Source organism: Lithobates pipiens, unplaced genomic scaffold (genome assembly GCF_037356315.1).
Source record: "Lithobates pipiens isolate NorthernLeopardFrog02 unplaced genomic scaffold, aLitPip1_a1.2 Scaffold_18, whole genome shotgun sequence".
Lineage (NCBI taxonomy): Eukaryota > Metazoa > Chordata > Amphibia > Anura > Ranidae > Lithobates > Lithobates pipiens.
Window position 1 is genome coordinate 264,072,194 of NW_027507758.1, and position 18,379 is coordinate 264,090,572.

General features: G+C 43.7%; 1 protein-coding gene across 6 annotated transcripts in view; it reads right to left on the reverse strand.

The window, feature by feature from the left end:
• LAMA2 (laminin subunit alpha 2) overlaps window positions 1-18,379 on the reverse strand; it is a 1,237,914-nt gene that overhangs the window by 1,019,457 nt on the left and 200,078 nt on the right. The gene's annotated exons all lie outside the window — the stretch shown is intronic.

The window sequence follows — 18,379 nt, forward strand, 5'->3', positions numbered from 1 at the left end:
CAGTCTTTTTTTCAAGGGTCACCATACCTGAGTTGCAAATAAGGATCTAGTATTGTTTAAACTAACAGTTACTGTATATTGTATTGTCTATATATAACTCAAAACAAGAAAGGAGCTCGCACCAAAAAATGTACACTCATCACACTTAGGTCTTTTTCACACGTGTGGATCAATTTTCAAACATCCGCTTACTCAGCAGGTATTGATACATTGATCCCCGCTAAGCCGGCGGATCACACTGTGCAGAAAAGGACCTTCAGATCTCCGCTCTCCTCTATGGTGGCATCAGATGAAAACGGGCCGCCTGTTCATTTTCATGGATCCGCCAGACGGATGGAAAATAGGGTGTCCATGTGTCTGAATTTAGCAGAACGCGGATCCGATCAGGATGGATCAGATGTCAGAAGACATGTCACCGCTGACATCCGTCATGCCATAGAGATGTATAGAGCGTCCATTCAGGTCCTCCTGAAAAAACCGAGAGGTGGATCTGAATGGTCCGCCCACATGAAAGGAGTCTTAATAGAATCTGAAAGGTCTGCCCGTGTGAAAGGGGCCTTAATAACAATGATAAATAAACAAATAGTAAAGCGATTTCACTACATGACTACCATAAACAACCCAGTATAAATATAAGTCAAAAAACTAAAAATACATATCTATAATATGAATAATAATAATAAATAAATCAATAAGTGAAATCATACATATAATTGTGCAATCAATGGTGCAATCAATTGTACATTCTATGTTGAAAAAGTGAGTCAATCAGCAAATTAAGTTCCAAACACTGTCCAATTTCCATGCAAATTGAAATAGAAAATCCCAAATCTTCAAAAGTGAAACAATAATCTTCAATATGCACACCACACACACCCAGGTGCCCTTCACCCCAACTTTTGTGTGTCTGCTCATCGCATCTGTCAGTAAAAGGAGATAACTGAGATAAAAGGAGGCCAACTGCTCTTTATTTATATTTAAACATCATTCCTCCCCAGTTCTCCGCTTTCAGCAGTAAATCAGCTCCTAAATTAACCCCTTGCTGACCATCTCATTCCGATATACGTCGGCAGAAGGGCACGTACAGGTCCACTGCAACCTCCGTTAGTGTGATCGTGGGTCCCGTGGACATTGAGTCCACAGGGGCACCGCTGAATTTGGCTCATGTCGCAGGTGAGCGAAACAAAGGCCCCATGAGATTTCTGCAGGGCCATAATGTCCATGTTTGCTACAGGGTCTTTGTGCTTCAATGTGTTTTATGCTTCATGGTTGCCATCTAGCAGTTACTTTAGAGACTCACAGCTAGGGATGGGCGAACGGTTTAGCCCGAGCATAGGTTCGGGCTGAACTTTGGTTGTTTGGACGTTCGGTGAACACTGAACAATATGCGGTGTTCATGGCAAATTTGAAAGCCACAGAACACCATTAAAGTCTATGGGACACTAATATGAAAAATCTAAAGTGCTAATTTTAAAGGCTTATATGCAAGTTATTGCCATAAAAAGTGTTTAGGGACACGAGTCCTGCCCCAGGGGGCATGTATCAAATTCAATGCAAAAAACAACAGTATTTTCAGGAGCAGTGATTTTAATAATGCTTAAAGTGAAACAATAAAAATTAAATATTCCCTTAAATATCGTGCCCTGGGGTGTCCTTAGTTTGCCTGTAAATGGTGCAGTTTTCCTGTGTTTAGAACAGTACAACAGCAAAATGACATTTCTAAAGGAAAAAAGTCATTTAAAACTGATTGGGGCTGTAATGAATTGTCAGGTCTTGGCAATAGAGATAAAACTCCTTTAAAAAAAATGTCATGGGTTACCCCCCCCCCCCCCCCAGTCCATTACCACCTTTGAATCTCGTATGAATATTAAGGGGAACCCTGAACCAATTTTTTTTTTTAAAATGGCGTGAGGGTCCCCCCAAAATCCATACCAGGCCCTTCAGGTCTGGTATGGATTTTAAGGGGAACCTTTTGCCAAAATGTAAAAAAAAAATGGCACGGGGTCCCTCCAAATACCATACCAGACCCTTATCCAAGCATGCAACCTGGCAGGCTGAAGGAAAAGAGGGGGGATGAGAGAGTGCCCCCCCTCCTGAACTGTACCAGGCCACATGCCCTCAACATGGGGAGGGGGCTTTGGAGTAGCTCAAGGCTTCATCCTTGCCTGGTGGTTGTGGGGGTATTCAAGCGGGGGGCTTATCGGAATCTGGAAGCCCCCTTTAACAAGGGGATCCCCAGATCCTGGCCTTCCCCACTATGTGAATTGGACCCCTACCATTTTACCAAAAAAGTGTTAAAAATTGTAAAAAAGACCCTTAGCGAAAAGTCCTTTATTAAAAGATTAAAAAAAATGTCTCGTGATGTCCATTCATCTTCTATCACACCGCCCCATGAACCGAAATAAGAAAAAAAACACAACAGCTCTGCCTCAATGGCTGGCTTCTGCAAACTTACACTACTGATTGGTGACAGCTGTTATATAGCTGAGGGCAGGGCCAGTCAGTGACAGGTGACCCTACCTTACTCTGACGTCACGAGGCGTCAGAGGGGGTCACCTGTTTATGTCACGGGGTGGCCCCTCCCTCAGCAAGAAGAAGCATTACTTGGTGGGAGCCTCGCATGGAGACAGAGCTGTTGCTTTTTTTTTCATCGGACAGTTCATTGGACAGTTCATCGGACAGCGTGATAAAAGATGAATGGACATCGTGGGACATTTTTATTTTTTTATTTTTTAATGACTTGACTTTAAGGACTTGTCCCAATGTGTCACCAGTCTTTTTTACTATTTTTGACACTTTATTTTGTGAAATGGTAGGGGTACAATGTACCGTTACCAATTCAGATAGGGGGATCTGAGGGTCCCCTTGTTAAGGGGGGCTTCCAGATTTAGATAAGCCCCCCATCCGCATATCCCCACAACCATCCGGCAAGGGTTGTCGGGATGAGGCCAAGGTGCTTTGGGGAGGGGCTACTCCAAAGCACCCTCCCCATGCTGAGGGCATGTGGCCTGGTACAGTTCAGGAGGGGGGCGCTCTCTCATCCCACCCTCTTTTCCTGTGGCCTGCCAGGATGCGTACTCAGATAAGGGTCTAGTATGGATTTTGGGGGGACAGTTTTGAATTACTTTTTTCCTTTAGAAATGTAATTTTACTGTGGTACTGTTCTAAACATGGGAAAACTGTGCCACTTTACAGGCATACTATAGACATGAACCCAGATGTCACTGGCATTAAGGCCAGGGGAACCAACATAAGATCTCGGTCTACGCTGATGACATGTTGTTTTCCCTTACAAACCCAGTGATTTCACTCCTGAACATTTTTAAGGAATTTCAGAAATATGGAGCTCTCTCCAATCTCACAATTAAATTTCTTAAATCTGAAGCAATGGGACTGAATCTTCCACAACCACTTCTCTCACAAACGAAAGATGAAATTTAAACTAAAATTTAACAACTTTGCACTGACACACTTAGGCACAATCATCCCCTTCCACATATCCAAGATATTCATATTGAATTTCCCCCCACTATAGTTAAGAGTCCGTACTCTTTTAGACTTTTAGTTTGGCCATTGCAAGATTTTCAAAATGAGTATCCTTCCTAAATTTCTGTACCTCCTGCAGGCTCTACCAATTTATATTCCATCCAATTATTTCAAATGGCTCATAAACACCCCCAGTTAAAGAGGAGTCAGCTTACACTGTCCAAGCAATATGGGGGATTAGCGGTTCCAGACATCCATAAGTATTATCAGGCAGTCCATCTCAGTAGACTTATTGACTGTAATAGACATCGAGACCTTAAGTTGTGGGTTCAGTTGGAACAAGATCAGAGTGCAATACCCCTTTGTAGAGTGCCCTGGTGCTATGATTCACTACCCAAGGAAGTGGGAACCCATCCACTCCTGGGCCAGACCACAAAGCTCTTCTCCCCCCTGTTCACACAAGCGCCTCTCTCTTCCCGGATGTCGCTACTTCCAATATTGGGCAATCCATGCTTTACCCCGGGTTACCGAGAACCGACCTTCAAAACTCTGTTGAACTCTGGCTTCTTGCAGGCCTCATACTTTCAAAATAATGGGTCGTGGCCTTCAATCCCTGAACTTATAAATCCCTCGGGCCTCTTCCGCCTGCAGTTTTGGTGAGCTCTTTAACTGGCTAATCTTTTTAGATCCCTCCCACCCCCGAGCAACTTCTGCCAACCTCTGACAACTCTGGAGAAATACTGTTCGATTGAGGGGGCGATGCCACATACCCTCTCGACAACTTACAATCTACTGATTACACCTCAGAACCTCATCCCCTTTGTTGCCTTAGTGACTGGAAATGAGACCTGAAACACACCTTTGGCCCACAACAGAAGCACCATATCCTTCGATCTAGACAATCATCCATATGCAGGAAAAGGCAAGAAACAATCTTTAAAATCTTAACCAGGTGGTATAGGACCCCGGTGAGGTTACAAAAAAATATTCCAGAGACCTCAGAATATTGCTGGAGATGCCAGGAGGAACGAAGCACACTCCTACATATTTTTTGGTCCTACCCAAAAATGGAACAGTTCTGGACTGAAATCAGGCCAAAAATTTATGGAACGTCCAATTCCGGACAACCCAACCTTTTTCCTCCTTCACACCTCCAGTACCCCTGAAAACACATACAAAAAATGGATCATTCGCCATCTCCTTGGTGCTGCCAAAGCATGCATTCCTCTCAAATTGAAATCTCCGCAGCCTCCGACCATTGGGATGCGGCTCAGAAAAGTAGAGGAAATCAACAAACTGGAAGGCTTGTCCTATCTGTATGCCATCAACAAGAACGCTGTTCCAAAACGTGGTCGCTATGGAAAATATTCATCTTCTCTGATGAGGGTCGCACCCTTTTTGGATGCGACACAGTAGACTAAACTTGCCCTAGTATAATTCTAGACACTTGCAGTACCCCGGAGGTACCGACCATACCATTCGAATATTGCCTATATGATTCACGATTTCCCATTTCCCATCTCTCCATATACCCCACCCCACCTCCCCCTTTCTTTCTTCACCCTTCTGCTATTCTTTGCCCTGCTCTCATATTTCATTTTACTGCTTTCTACTCTCTTAATATTTTTTCCTCCTTCCTTTGTTCCATGTCTCCACGGCTCATGGGTAATTTTCTTGTTATAAAAGTTTGAAAATTATTTGGGCTGGTTACATGGACTCACCACACGGAACAGTTTACTCCTTGGTTGGACCTGCCCTGGCCCAGTCCAATTTTAAAGGGTTTCCCTCTCTGTCCCATTCCAAGGGGTAGCTAAGTCATCTTGGACATCCGATAGGCATGGTATCTTCTTTTGTACTCATTGTTTGAGTTTTTTTTAATGACAATGTGCTGTACTGTGTACTGTAAAGTAAAATGTTATGCTTATGCAATGTTTTGTGTCCTTGGGTCATACCCTTTGACTAAATAAAAGATTTGTAAAAAAAATAAAAACACATTTCAGCAGATACGTTTGACATGTCACAGAAGCATAAAGAATGAAGTGATCCAAGGTACCAAAAGCAATTCCATCCCAAATTTTAGACAAAGAAAAGGGAAAGTGGTCAGCGGGACTTTAAATGAGACCAATCACTATAAGTAAACATGTGGGCTATAACACACAGTGTTGCTTTTGTGGGTTCCAACAAAAAGGGGGAGCTTTTGAATGAGAGATGTATACCAAAAAGTAGTCTTAGCAAAGAACATTTTATTATACCATGTGAGTTCATGTATAACATAGTGAATAACACAAAAATGCATATACAAAATCGCATACATGCAGGGAATGCTGAAAATCGCATATAAATAGTGGCGCCATGGTACTTGGCATATCATTAATTAAAAACAAGTCCTGCACAACATGGGCCACTGGAAGGGCTGAATAATGTTGGAAAGTCTAGAGTAAAACAAAATAAGAGACATAAAATCATCTGTATGGACATCATGCATCTATGTAAGTCTGACGCGTTTTGTTGGGGTATACCAACTCTTCAGGGGCAAATGCAATGGTGATCTATAAAGAAACATAATCGTGGGCGCGAGAGGCAGAACAGGGACGTGTGTGTGTAAACACACAATTCTCTGTTCTGTTCTGTGAGGCGTGACAGATCGTGAGTTCCTATTAGCTAGGAACCACGATCCGTCACTTCCTCTAGGCCAGTTCCCTCCCCCCACAGACATGTCATATCATTTAATACACCTACTCTGCACTTAACTTATTTAATTCCTAGCACACCATAATACTCTAGAACAGGCATGTCCAAAGTCCGGCCCGCGGGCCAATCGCGGCCCGCGGTCTGGTTTTGAACGGCCCGTCTGGATATCAGGGTTATCAGATGAGCGATCCCCTGCCGAGCTGTACATCAGCACTGTGAGAAGCTCCTCAGCCCCAAAAGTGAAAGTAAAATGCAGAGGAGTGTGCTGTGCTCTCTGCTTCCCCCTACAGTGCAGTACCCAGCTGAATGAGGAAGCTGGAAAGGTACTGTACTATGCTAGAAGCTAGATTAGTTTTAAAAGTGCTTTATTCATGTGTGTGGGCATGTGTCTGTATGTCTGTATGTCTGTATGTATGTCTGTATGTATGCATGTGTGTCTGTATGTGTGTCTGTATGTGTGTCTGTATGTATGTTTGTATGCATGTCGGTATGTCTGTATGTGTGTCTGTATGTGTGTATGTGTGTCTGTATGTGTGTCTGTATGTATGTCTGAATGCATGTCTGTATGCATGTCTGTATGCATGTCTGTGTGTCTGTATGTGTGTCTGTATGTGTGTCTGTATGTCTGTCTGTATGTCTGTCTGTATGTATGTCTGTATGTATGTCTGTATGCCCGACACAAGGTCGGAGATTCCGACAACCAAATCCGTCGGATTTTGTCCGACGGATCTTGTCCGAAACTGTTGCATACACACGGTCGGACAAAGTTGTCAGAAAATCAGATTGTTCAGAACGTGATGACGTAATTTCGTTACGATGGGACTACGTTCAGGCTAGTAGCCAATAGCTTTGATGTAGGAATTTGATTTGAGCATGCGTGGCACTTGGTCCGATCGGAATTCACTACACATGATCGGAGTATGTCCGATCGGAGCATTTTGTGGGAAAATATTTCCGGCAAGTTGGAAAATTTGGTCCGACGGATATTCTGACGGAAACAGTCCGATGCAGACCACACACAGTCGGAATATCTGACAAAATGCTCCAATCGGACACATCCGTGTGTACAAGGGCTATGTATGTATGCCTGTATGTCTGTGTGTCTGTATGTATGTATGTATGTGTGTCTGTATGTATGTGTGTCTGTATATGTGTCTGTATGTGTGTGTGTGTGTGCATGTGCGTGTATGTGTGTGCGTGCATTTGTCTGCATGTGTCTGTGTGTATGTTACTTTTAATCCAGACCCCCCCCCCCCCCCCCCATTCCTGTACCATCAGAACTGCTTTTGTAGGGCTTGTGTGTGATAGCTGCCAGGACTGCTGCTCCTCTGAAAAGCAATCCATGCACAGATCGCTTTTCAGAGGCATTTGAAAGGCGGTAAAGAGGCATTATGTTGCCTCATCACCACCTGTTTTAAGCCCGTAAATGCAGCATCACTATACCACAACTGTGCAATCCACACAGTTGCGGGGTAGTTGCAGTGCAGGCCCATTCACCCTGGGTATACCTCCAGCTGCAGCCATATCATGTGTACATCCCCAGCTGTTCCCTCTGCAGCTAAAGGGGGAGAAGTTGAGGGTGGTAAAACAGCTTAACCATGTAGTTTTACTGCCCCTCCAACCTGACATGTGAACAAGCCCTTGGTTCACATCTGTGTGGTTGCGTGCTGAGTTTAGGGAAGCCCATTCATTTCAATGGGCTTCCTTACCCACAAAAATGCAGGGAAAGAAGTCCCCAATCTTTTTTTTTATTGAACTGCACCAAAAGCACCCCACGTTTTCCAATGTGTGGGGTACCATTAAGAATTAATGGTACCCCTAAAGAGCAGAGGCAAGAGAATTCTTGCTGGGCAGTGTATTAGTGCTTGAACGAACACGCAGACAGAATTTTAATGGTTCAATGGTCGGCCCTTGTGCATGTTCACTTCATCAAATCTGGCCCTCTTTGAAGAAAGTTTGGACACCCCTGCTCTAGAACAAGATGTCTTGAAATATGTTGCTGTATGTTAGTGACTTACTTGTAGTTAGGGGTGTGCAAATCTTGCTGGATGGTCTCCAGATTTGTGGTAAACCTTATTTTCTTTTATTAAAGGTGACTATTATTATTCAATACTGGTCATTTGTAAGGCTAATAAGCAAGCTAATGTCAGACAAAAGGCACAAGAAGCCACACAATGCAATGAAGGACATGTACCATTGCCAAAAAATAAATAAAAAATAATGGTTAAAAAAAAGTAGAACAAGATAATTGAAATATGCTGCTGAATAATAGTCAATAACCAATCATTAACCTATGCCTTTATATTTACGCCAAACACTTAACATGATTGTTGCAGTTATTCTTTACATTAACCTAATCCATAATCTAATCCAGATGTGTACAGTAGGTATAAATCACATTATCTACAAGCACAATGTTGATGAGGTCCACTGGAAACCATTGTCCATTGAATTATATTGCATCCCATTAGCAACACCTCTCACCACTGCTATGCTACACCCTAGAATGATAACAGCTTTCTTTACATTTGTGAACAATAAAAATGGCCCTTTTATTACCTTAGCAGTCAGCATATAAATATCCCCTTAAGTGCATTGGTGATCAATAAAATACCTCCCTGTTATATATTGTTGATCAATTAGAAATGGCGCAGCGCTTATCTAAATAAAGTTCATATAGGTCAAAGAAAAGTTCATTAGAAATCAAAGTGATGATCTTGCAGTGTGTACTGGTATACTGGATAGAAGAGCAATCACCAACACCAAATCATACTGACTCTTACCCTAAAATAAAGATGTATGCACAGTGGGTAACTCGATATTAATCCCAGTGATCCTCAGCTGCAAGGGCATTCATTCATCCAAGGTAGAGTATGCTAATCCCAGTACACAGAGATGTCAGTTTCTAAAGTAAACTCCAGCAATGACCACCAGGGAAGCCAATAGAGGGTCCTCGCCACAGCAATGATACTTTCAAATATGAAGAGAAGAATACTCATTGCACAGATATCCAGTAAACGTAAAACGAGTAAACTCACATGCTCTAGATAAAAGCTGTGCGAAAGGAAATGACCGGCGTTTCCAACCAAAAAAAAGTCTGCTGCGTCCCAGTTTGTGCACACATTCCAGTTCCTCCCTAATTGTTTCGTCATCGAATGGCGTCATCAGGGGCATGGCTAAATGTGCAAGGCTGCTGTTTATAAAGGGGATGACTTACGCAAACAGCAGATATTGGCTGCGTTCCAGAGAACCAGAAATACAACCACAGGCCACTCGCACTCAAGGGTAGCACATATAGGTGTAAAAATGTTCAAATTATAACACATAAAAAACTAATTACTTCTAAGTAAATTAAAACAACTCTAAAATATATATTATTGATCAGTAGTGATACAACTGTTAAACATTGATGGTCATGGAAAATCATGGCCCTGCTACACATTGGTACCTAATGCAAACTATAATTGATATGCTTTGGTGGTCTCTTCTCTGTTGCAGTCTGGAGTCAGTAAAGACTTAGCCCTGTCACATTGCGGGCAGTTTAAATGTAGTCCTGTGTTAAATTGCCGGTTGAACAGACTTACCTACTGTGTAATATATATATATATATATATATATATATATATATATATATATATATATATATATATATATATATATATATATATATATATATATATATATATATACACAAGGTAAAAGTAGTGACTCAGTTATCTTGTTTAATTATATCCAAGCAGCAACTCTTTGAGGAATTGACTGACCACAAGCAAAGTTAAAAGACACACACGAGTTACAGATATTGACAGCAGCTGTAACTTTGCCCATGCAGCTTGCAAGCCTTTGAGGTCTTTTTGCCAAAACCAACACTCCAGGCTACTTTTTTTTTTTTTTTTTTTTTTTACAATATTTTTATTCAATTTTCAACAAAAGAAATTACAAAATCAGTATCTGACATTGTCGATGCATAAAAGCACAAGAAAATAATACGGAATAATGCAACTATAAAAAAGGGAGGAGGAAAGAAACAGTTGTACATGTGTAAAGCAGCAAGGGTAATTCAAAGGGTTACAGACCCAACCCCTCCAAGTAGTTATCCCGCATCTTGCTCCTAATTGGGGTCCAGAGCAGTATCTGAGCCCCCGTTATCCAATCCTCCCTTTTTTTGGCTTCAGTGCCACAGTACCTCCTAAATATATGACAATAAAAGAAAAAAAATAAGAAGGAAGAGGGGGTACGGGCACTTGTGTTTTCAAGTGCACTCATTTGAACGAAAATAGCTATAGTAAGAAAGGATAAAGAAGTAAGAAATAAAAAGCAAGAAGAGGAAAGAAGGAAAAAGAAGAGGAAGAAGAAGAAGAAGAAGAAGAAGAAGGATGCACTCCAGTTCCCGGGGACCACCCCCCAGCCCTACATCAGAAGGACTCCCTTTACTCAGTTACCAGATCTCTAATCCAAGGTTCCCACACTCTATTAAACCAAGCCATTCTGTCAGCAAGTATTGCCGATAAGCGTTCATTCACCATTATCCAGGACAATTTTGCTTTAAGTAAGTAAAACGGAACAATTGGTGATTTCCACGATTTAGCTATGGAGATCCTCGCTGCCACAAAGATAAAAGTTATTAGCCTGCTCATTGGCTTTGAAGCCCCTTCTACGGGGCGTCCCAGCAGCGCGTGCAGGGGCGACTTGCGGAGGTTCACTCGGGTCAAAGAATATATAAAATTGTATGTGCGTATCCAAAACCGTCGCACCTTCGGGCACGACCACCATATATGGTACATTGTACCATCCGCATTACAGCCCCTAAAACACAGCGGAGACGCCCCAGGAGCGAAGGTGGCCAGACGGGCCGGAACCATATACCACCTCATCAACACCTTATAGTTTGCTTCAATCAAAGATGTGTTAATGAAAGATTTTGATGCACTTCGTATTACTTTGTTCCACTCCTCCATCGTCAAAGTGACGTGCATATCTCCTTCCCATCTCTCCATGTATGGCAATTTCTGAGAAGGGGGGAACAAAATATTGTATAGCCGAGATATGTGACCCGTGAGGCCGTCGTACGTCCTACAAATAGTTTCCATCGGGGTGTATGTGGTGAGTGCAGAAGTACGACTCAGTGACGCCAAAAAGTGCGCTATTTGAGTATAGCGATAGAATTCTGTCCTCGGAAGCTGATACTTTTCTTGCAGGGACGCTCGCGACAGAGCCCCCTTATGGTCACACAAGTCGGCTATCCGAAGTAAACCCTTGTTGGTCCACCATGAAAACTCTTGGGGGCGAAGACCCGGGGCGAACACCGGGTTGTTAAGCAAAGGGGCTAGCGGGGCATGTCCGGATCTGAAGTTATGGGTTGTAGTTAGCCTATCCCACAAATTTAGAGAGAAGGACAAGGTCGGGCACATCACCGTGGGCCGGTCCTTAGCTCTCATCCACATTAAGTGACTAATTTCTTTTCCTGGAAATTGAGAGGATTCTAGCTGCATCCAGAGCGGCCTGTCTCGATTAGTATGGAACCGAATTAATTGTGAAATTAGTGCCGCCTGGTGATATTTAATCAAATCCGGCATACCCAAGCCACCCCCCACCTTTGGTGTATACATCGTCCGTCTATTCACCCTAGGCCTTCCGTGCTCCCATATAAAGTCCAACAGTTTACCCTGGAACCTCTGAAGTTCTCGCCTATCAACAGAGATAGGTAGGGACCGGAACAGGTAAAGTACTTTAGGTAAGACTGTCATCTTAATGGAGCACAACCTGCCAAACCATGACGGAGAGTTATTCGACCATCGTGTAAGATCAGCAGAAATTCTTTTGAACAGAGGGGGAAAATTATGTTTATACAATGACGTGAGAGTAGGGGTCAGTGTGATACCTAAGTATGGTAAGGTCTTGTCTTGCCATTGGAATGGAAAAGAGCTCCGTAGAGCACGGACAATATGCGGTTGTAGGGACACATTAAGTGCCTGAGATTTGGAGTGGTTTACTTTTAACCCTGTAAATTTTGTAAAATGTTGCAATACCTTGTGCAAATTAGGTAAAGAGGTGACTGGGGAGGAGAGGAGCAATAAGATATCGTCTGCGAACAAGGCGCATTTATGTTCCCGTCCGCCACTTGTGACACCCAATATATCTGGATGTGCCCGGATTTTAATAGCTAATGGCTCCAAAGCTAAAATAAACAATAGGGGAGACAGGGGGCACCCTTGGCGGGTCCCTCTGCGTATATGTATATTTGGTGACTGGTGCCCTTTGATCATTAGATTCGCCGTAGGGGTGTCATAAATCATTTTAAGCGTAGTCAAGAAACTCGGTCCGAATCCATATTTACCCAAAATAAAAAACAAGTAATTCCAGGACAAGGAATCAAACGCCTTATGCAGGTCAAGAGAGACCAGTAGTGCTCCTCTCTGTCCCCCTCCATCCCAACCCGAGTTCAATGCAGAGATAAGATCAATGACCCGTCTGGTCTGATCTGGGGCTTGTCTAGTAGGGACAAACCCAGACTGGTCCGGGTGAATATAGTGTGCTAGGAACCCATTTAAACGTGTAGCCATTATCTTGGTCATTAATTTGAGGTCCACGTTAATTAAAGAAATGGGCCGATAGTTAGTACAATCACCGTGGTCCTTGTTTGGCTTGGGAATTACATGGATGTAAGCCCTATTCTCGTGTGGAGGCAAAGGGCAACCCCTGCGTAGCTCATTGTAGTAAGAGCAGAGGTAAGGAGTCAGGATCTCACTATATTTACGGTAATAGTGGCCCGAGAGGCCATCAGGGCCCGGCGATTTAGACGGACGCAGGGATTTGATGGCCGCCGCTATTTCCCTCTCTGTAAACTCTGACTCCATTATCGCTGCATGTTCTCCCGATAACGTGGGGAGCGGTAAATCCCGCAAAAATGCTTCGGCCTCTTGTATATTAAGATCATTGGGAGAATCGTACAACTGAGAATAAAATGTGTAGAATTCCTGCACAATGAGCTGAGGGTTTTGGGATGCGTGGCCATTTGTAAGTCTCAATTTAGGGGGTGCTGGATTAAAGGGTCTTGGATTGAGCCTCCTAGCTAGTAGGGTGTTAGGTTTGTCTCCGAGAGAATAGTAGCGATGCCTATTCCATCTGACATACTTGTCCGCTCTGGTTGTGAGGCTCAAATTTAAAGCCAAACGTGCTGCGTCGATCTGGCTCCTAAGATCTAATTGCGGGTTGGCTTTTTGTGCCTGAGTTATGTCTAACAGCTCCTTTTCTTGCTGCTGAATCAGCCGGTCTCTCTCCCGTTTGGTTCTGGCAGATATTTGTATCAGCTTGCCCCGAACAGTGGCCTTATGGGCCGCCCACACTATAGAGGGAGAAGTGTCTTCACAGGGGTTGTCCTGAAAGTAGTGACGTAAAGTTTTTTCTATTTCGTCAGCAATGAGTGGGTCATTCAATAAAGATTCGTTTAATCTCCACGCGGTCGAGCACGGTCCGGCCCATAAGCCCCTCAGGACCACCTGGACCATAGAGTGGTCAGACCACGCTACAGGGATAATACTAGACTCCAAGACATGGGGGAACAAAGGGGACAAAGTAAACAAATGATCTATACGGGAATATGTTTTATGCACTGGAGAATAAAACGTATAATCCCTAACCGAAGGATGTACATTACGCCAGAGGTCGATGAGGTCATAACTGTGTATTAAACGAGCTATTTCGCAGCTATGTTTTGGGGTATGTTTCAGAACAGGCTTCCCCAGATTAGACCTATCCAAGATCCGATCCAGGGAAGCATTACTGTCGCCCCCGAATACAACCTGGCCGGCGACATGAGGCATCACCACTTTTAACATTGCCCGGAAGAAAGATAATTGACCCGTGTTAGGGGCATAATATGAGAGAAAGGTGACTACGCTATCATCTATCTTCCCGACCACTAGAATATATCGACCTTCCCTATCCTTTATAACAGTAGTTGGGGTGAAAGGGACTCGTTTCGCGAAGCATATAGCCACCCCCCTTTTTTTATCGGGTCCACTAGACAGGAAAGCCATGGGGTATCTGACATTTAGGCATTTTGGGGCTGAGTTCCTTGAGAAGTGTGTTTCTTGTAATAATAGGACGTCCACCTTCATTTTATGGTATTGGTGAAAAGCTTTTGCCCTCTTGGTCGGGGAATTCAGGCCTTGTACATTATGTGTCACTATGGAATAAGTCAGTTGTGGGTTATTGGTCATGATGGTTTAGCAGGTTGTACTCACTGTATTGCTGTCGGAGGCGGACCCCGCCGAGGCCGTCTGGACTTCCCGGCTGGATCCTGTCCCGGAACCAGAGCGCATCCATAGAGTAACAGGATAGAGAAAGAAAAGAGAGGAAAAAAGACGGAAGGTTAGCAATAGAACAATAAAAATAAAAATAGAACTCCTCGTTCATTGCCACCACAAGGATGACAAAGGTAACTAAAATTACTACTAAAAGTAACCGGCACACTGTCTGGCAGTGCACCTATTGGGGCACTAAGTCCCTCCTGTTTGTCGTGGAGTTGTCCCCACTAAAAGTGTAGCAACAAGTCCACCACGAGTGGCATGCGTCCTCCTCCGGCTCTAAAAAACACGGCCGTCGAAGGGGTCAAGCCAGCCCGCCGCCGAAATCAAGGCAACCTCAGAAAAACAAAAACAACTTAAAATTGGAGAGCTTAACATAAGGATCAGTCTCCCTCAAGCCATTCAGGAGAGGAAACCAATAAACTCGAGTATAATAATTCTCTAAGCAACCGTGAAGGAACACTCCCCCCCCCCCCCCCCCCCGAAGAATTAGGGATGACATAAAAAGGTCTAGAAGAAGCCATCACCTCCATACAGAGGGACAATAGCCTCGCACAGTCCGGAGGGGGGGGGGGAGGAACACGCAGCAAATAATAAAACAAAACAGGAAACAAAACAACAAAACAAATACAAAAACCAGGGGAAAAACTCCCTGAAGAGACACAGGATAGCGTCCGAGTCCCAGTGAAACATCAAGTGCAATCTTGACAGGGCCCATCAGGGCCAATTTAGGTTAGAGAGGTCCCATGGCTGGTCAGGTGACCGACTGAGACTTCCTAGCCCTTGACCTGCCTTGTTGTAACCACAAAGGTGAAACTGGTCGACCCTCATCCACAGGGGAGTTGGAGGCATGAGGTTCCAAAGGAAGTAGGCCTAGATTCTGGAGCAGCGCCTCCCCAGACTGAAAGTCAGAGAAGGAATGGGTTTTGCCCTTATAGGCGAATGTCAATCTAAAAGGGAAAGACCATCGGTACTTGATACGGTGTTCGATGAGTTGAGTCAGAAGCGGTTTCAGTGTTCTCCTTTTTTGGATCGTCGACGGAGCTAGGTCCGCGAAAATCTGGATCGAGTGTCCCGCCATAGTGATATCACCTCTCTGTCTTGCTTCCAGCATGAGCCTTTCTTTAATTCGGTAAAAATGAGGTTTGACTATCACATCTCGCGGCAGTCCATCCGCTCTCGGGGCGGTCAGGGCTCTGTGAGCCCTGTCCAGCTCTAGCTGATGGGGGGAGATATCTGGTATCAATTCCTTCATCAAGGCGTGGATCGATTCTTCTAAGTTCGCCTCAGTCTCTGGGAGACCCCGTACTCGAAAATTGTATCTCCGAGATCTGTTCTCCAGATCCTCAATCTTTGCGTTCGCTTGGTCAAGTTGGTCCTGAAGAGATGTAATCATTTTAGAGTTCTGGTTCACTCGCCTTACCGTACCATCCATTTTAGTTTCAATGGTGTCCAGCCGTTCTCCAATGTTTTGAAAGTCGGTTTTCATGCCCGTTGTGATTATATCACATGCTTTAGACAGTTCTTGTTGCAACCGGGCAGAAAATCTGGCCAACAGGACAGTGTCCCCTGAATATGCGGCTATAGGGGCGGGATGCTGGGCAGGCTCGTTTCCATTTTGACTCAACACAGCTTCAGCCATTTCGGCCATCTGCCTGTCTGTGGAGGAGGCCGGGGAGCCCGTGAACAGTATAGCGTGTTCAGGAGAGTCTGACAGGGGAGACAATTGAGGGTGTCCCCTCTGTGAAGAAAAAAGGTCCTCCTGGGACTGGGATGAGAAGGGATCCCTGTGGACTTCAGCCTGGGTGATAAGGCTAGAGCGGGGCAATGCTGTCAGTAAGCCCTGTCCACCTCCTCGTGCTGTGCCCCCCCTCTCCCCCTCCTGCATAGCTGGAGGGGAATAAGCATAGGCTGGGTCAGCATCAGTCTCTCTGGGGTCCCGTGCTACCTGGGGTCGCTGGGTTTCAGCCTTAGAGCCAACTGTATTCTCCTCTCCCCGCAGCAGCTCAGCCTGTGTCAGGCGCTGCGGGGGGGGCTGTGGGCTGCCGTTCTGCCTGTCTCTCCTCCCGGGCGCCATCTTGGGTTGTTGTGAGGCCTGTGAGGTGCGGGGCTTACGGGTCTGCTGGGAATGCCTTCGTTTGCTGGAGCCGTTCCCCGTTGCCCTCCGCTGCATCCTCCGCTCGCGGGAGACTGGGACAAGATCCGACCGCGTTCCGGGCGTCCCCCCTCGCTAAATCTTGCTGAAATTCGCCGGAGGAATGCGGAGCTGGATCAGAACATGTCCGATCGCGGCGCCGCGCGCATGCGCACTCTCCAGGCTACTTTTTAATACACACATACACACATTACATATATATATATATATATATATATATATATATATATATATATATATATATATATATATACATATATATATATACATATATATATATATATACATATATATATATATATATACATATATATATATATATATATATATATATATATATATATATATATATATATATATATATATATATATATATATATATATATTCTGGTGGAAGGGACTTAGGCAGTGCTGTTGGTCAATGGGTTACCGGGTACAATACTTGCCTTGCCCAGGTTGCTGGCAATGGTATGCCACATTCTTGAAAAAAACAAAAGTCAATACTGAAACCAAAATTAAGCCCCTACTCCTCGCAGTAACATACCTTACCTGTAAATTAAAAAAACTCCTTTTTTCTCTATATGGCCTTATCTTGTTCTATGTACAGCCATATCAAATCTGCACATCTATACACCAATAATAGCGACAGTAAGTTTTAAATTTCAAGAAAAAAATATTTACGTTTATGCATGCCTTTGATGTAGAAACTGCATGGATCTCTGACAGGCAATTTGAGCTGTCATTCTACTAATGCCTTTATTCCATAGCTTACATCAGTGCATACAAATATTCTATTGCAATAAGAAAATAAGAATTGTATGAGTAAACCAAGGTTAACCACTTGCCAACTGGCTCACGCCGATGTATGTCAGCAAAGTGGCACAGGTGTGCACAACAACGTACCCGTACATCGCTGTGTCATCCGCGGCGAGAGGGCGTGCATATGGTTCCAGCGCACTTGATGTTCCCTGGTGGCCCACGATTGTGGCACGGAGAGGCAGAACGGGGAGATGTAAACAAGGCATTTCCCTGTTCTGCCTAGCAACATGACAGGGATCTACTGCACCCAGTGATCGGGAGCAGTGATCTCTGTCATGTTCTAGTGAGCCCATCCCCACTACAGTTAGAACATGCTGAGGGAACACAGTAAACTTCTTTATTGCCCCCTAGTGTTTAACGCCTTCCCTGCCAGTGATATATACACAGTAATCAGTGCATTTTTATAGCACTGATCACTGTATGAATGTCAATAGTCCCAAAATAGTGTCAAAAGTGTCCAATCTGTCTGCCGCAATGTCGCAGTCATGATAAAAATCTCAGATCACTGCCATTACTAATAAAAAAATAATTATTAAAAATGGCATCAATCTATCCCCTATTTTGTAAACGCGATAACTTCTGCGAAAAAAAATAATAAATATACACTTATTGCAATTTTATTTACCAAAAATATGTATAAGAATATATATTGGCCTAAACTGTGGAAGAAATTAGTTTTTTTATATATTTTTTGGGGAAATTTATTATAGCAAAATTAAAAAATATTGCTTTTTTTTCGAAATTGTTGCTCTTTTTTTGTTCATAGTGCAAAAAATAAAACTGCAGAGGTGATCAAATACCACCAAAAGAAAGCTCTACAGTATTTGTGGGGAAAAAAAGATGCTCATTTTATTTGGGTACAACGTCGCACGACCGTGCAATTGTCAGTTAAAGCATTTCATTCATTAAAGCGACGCAG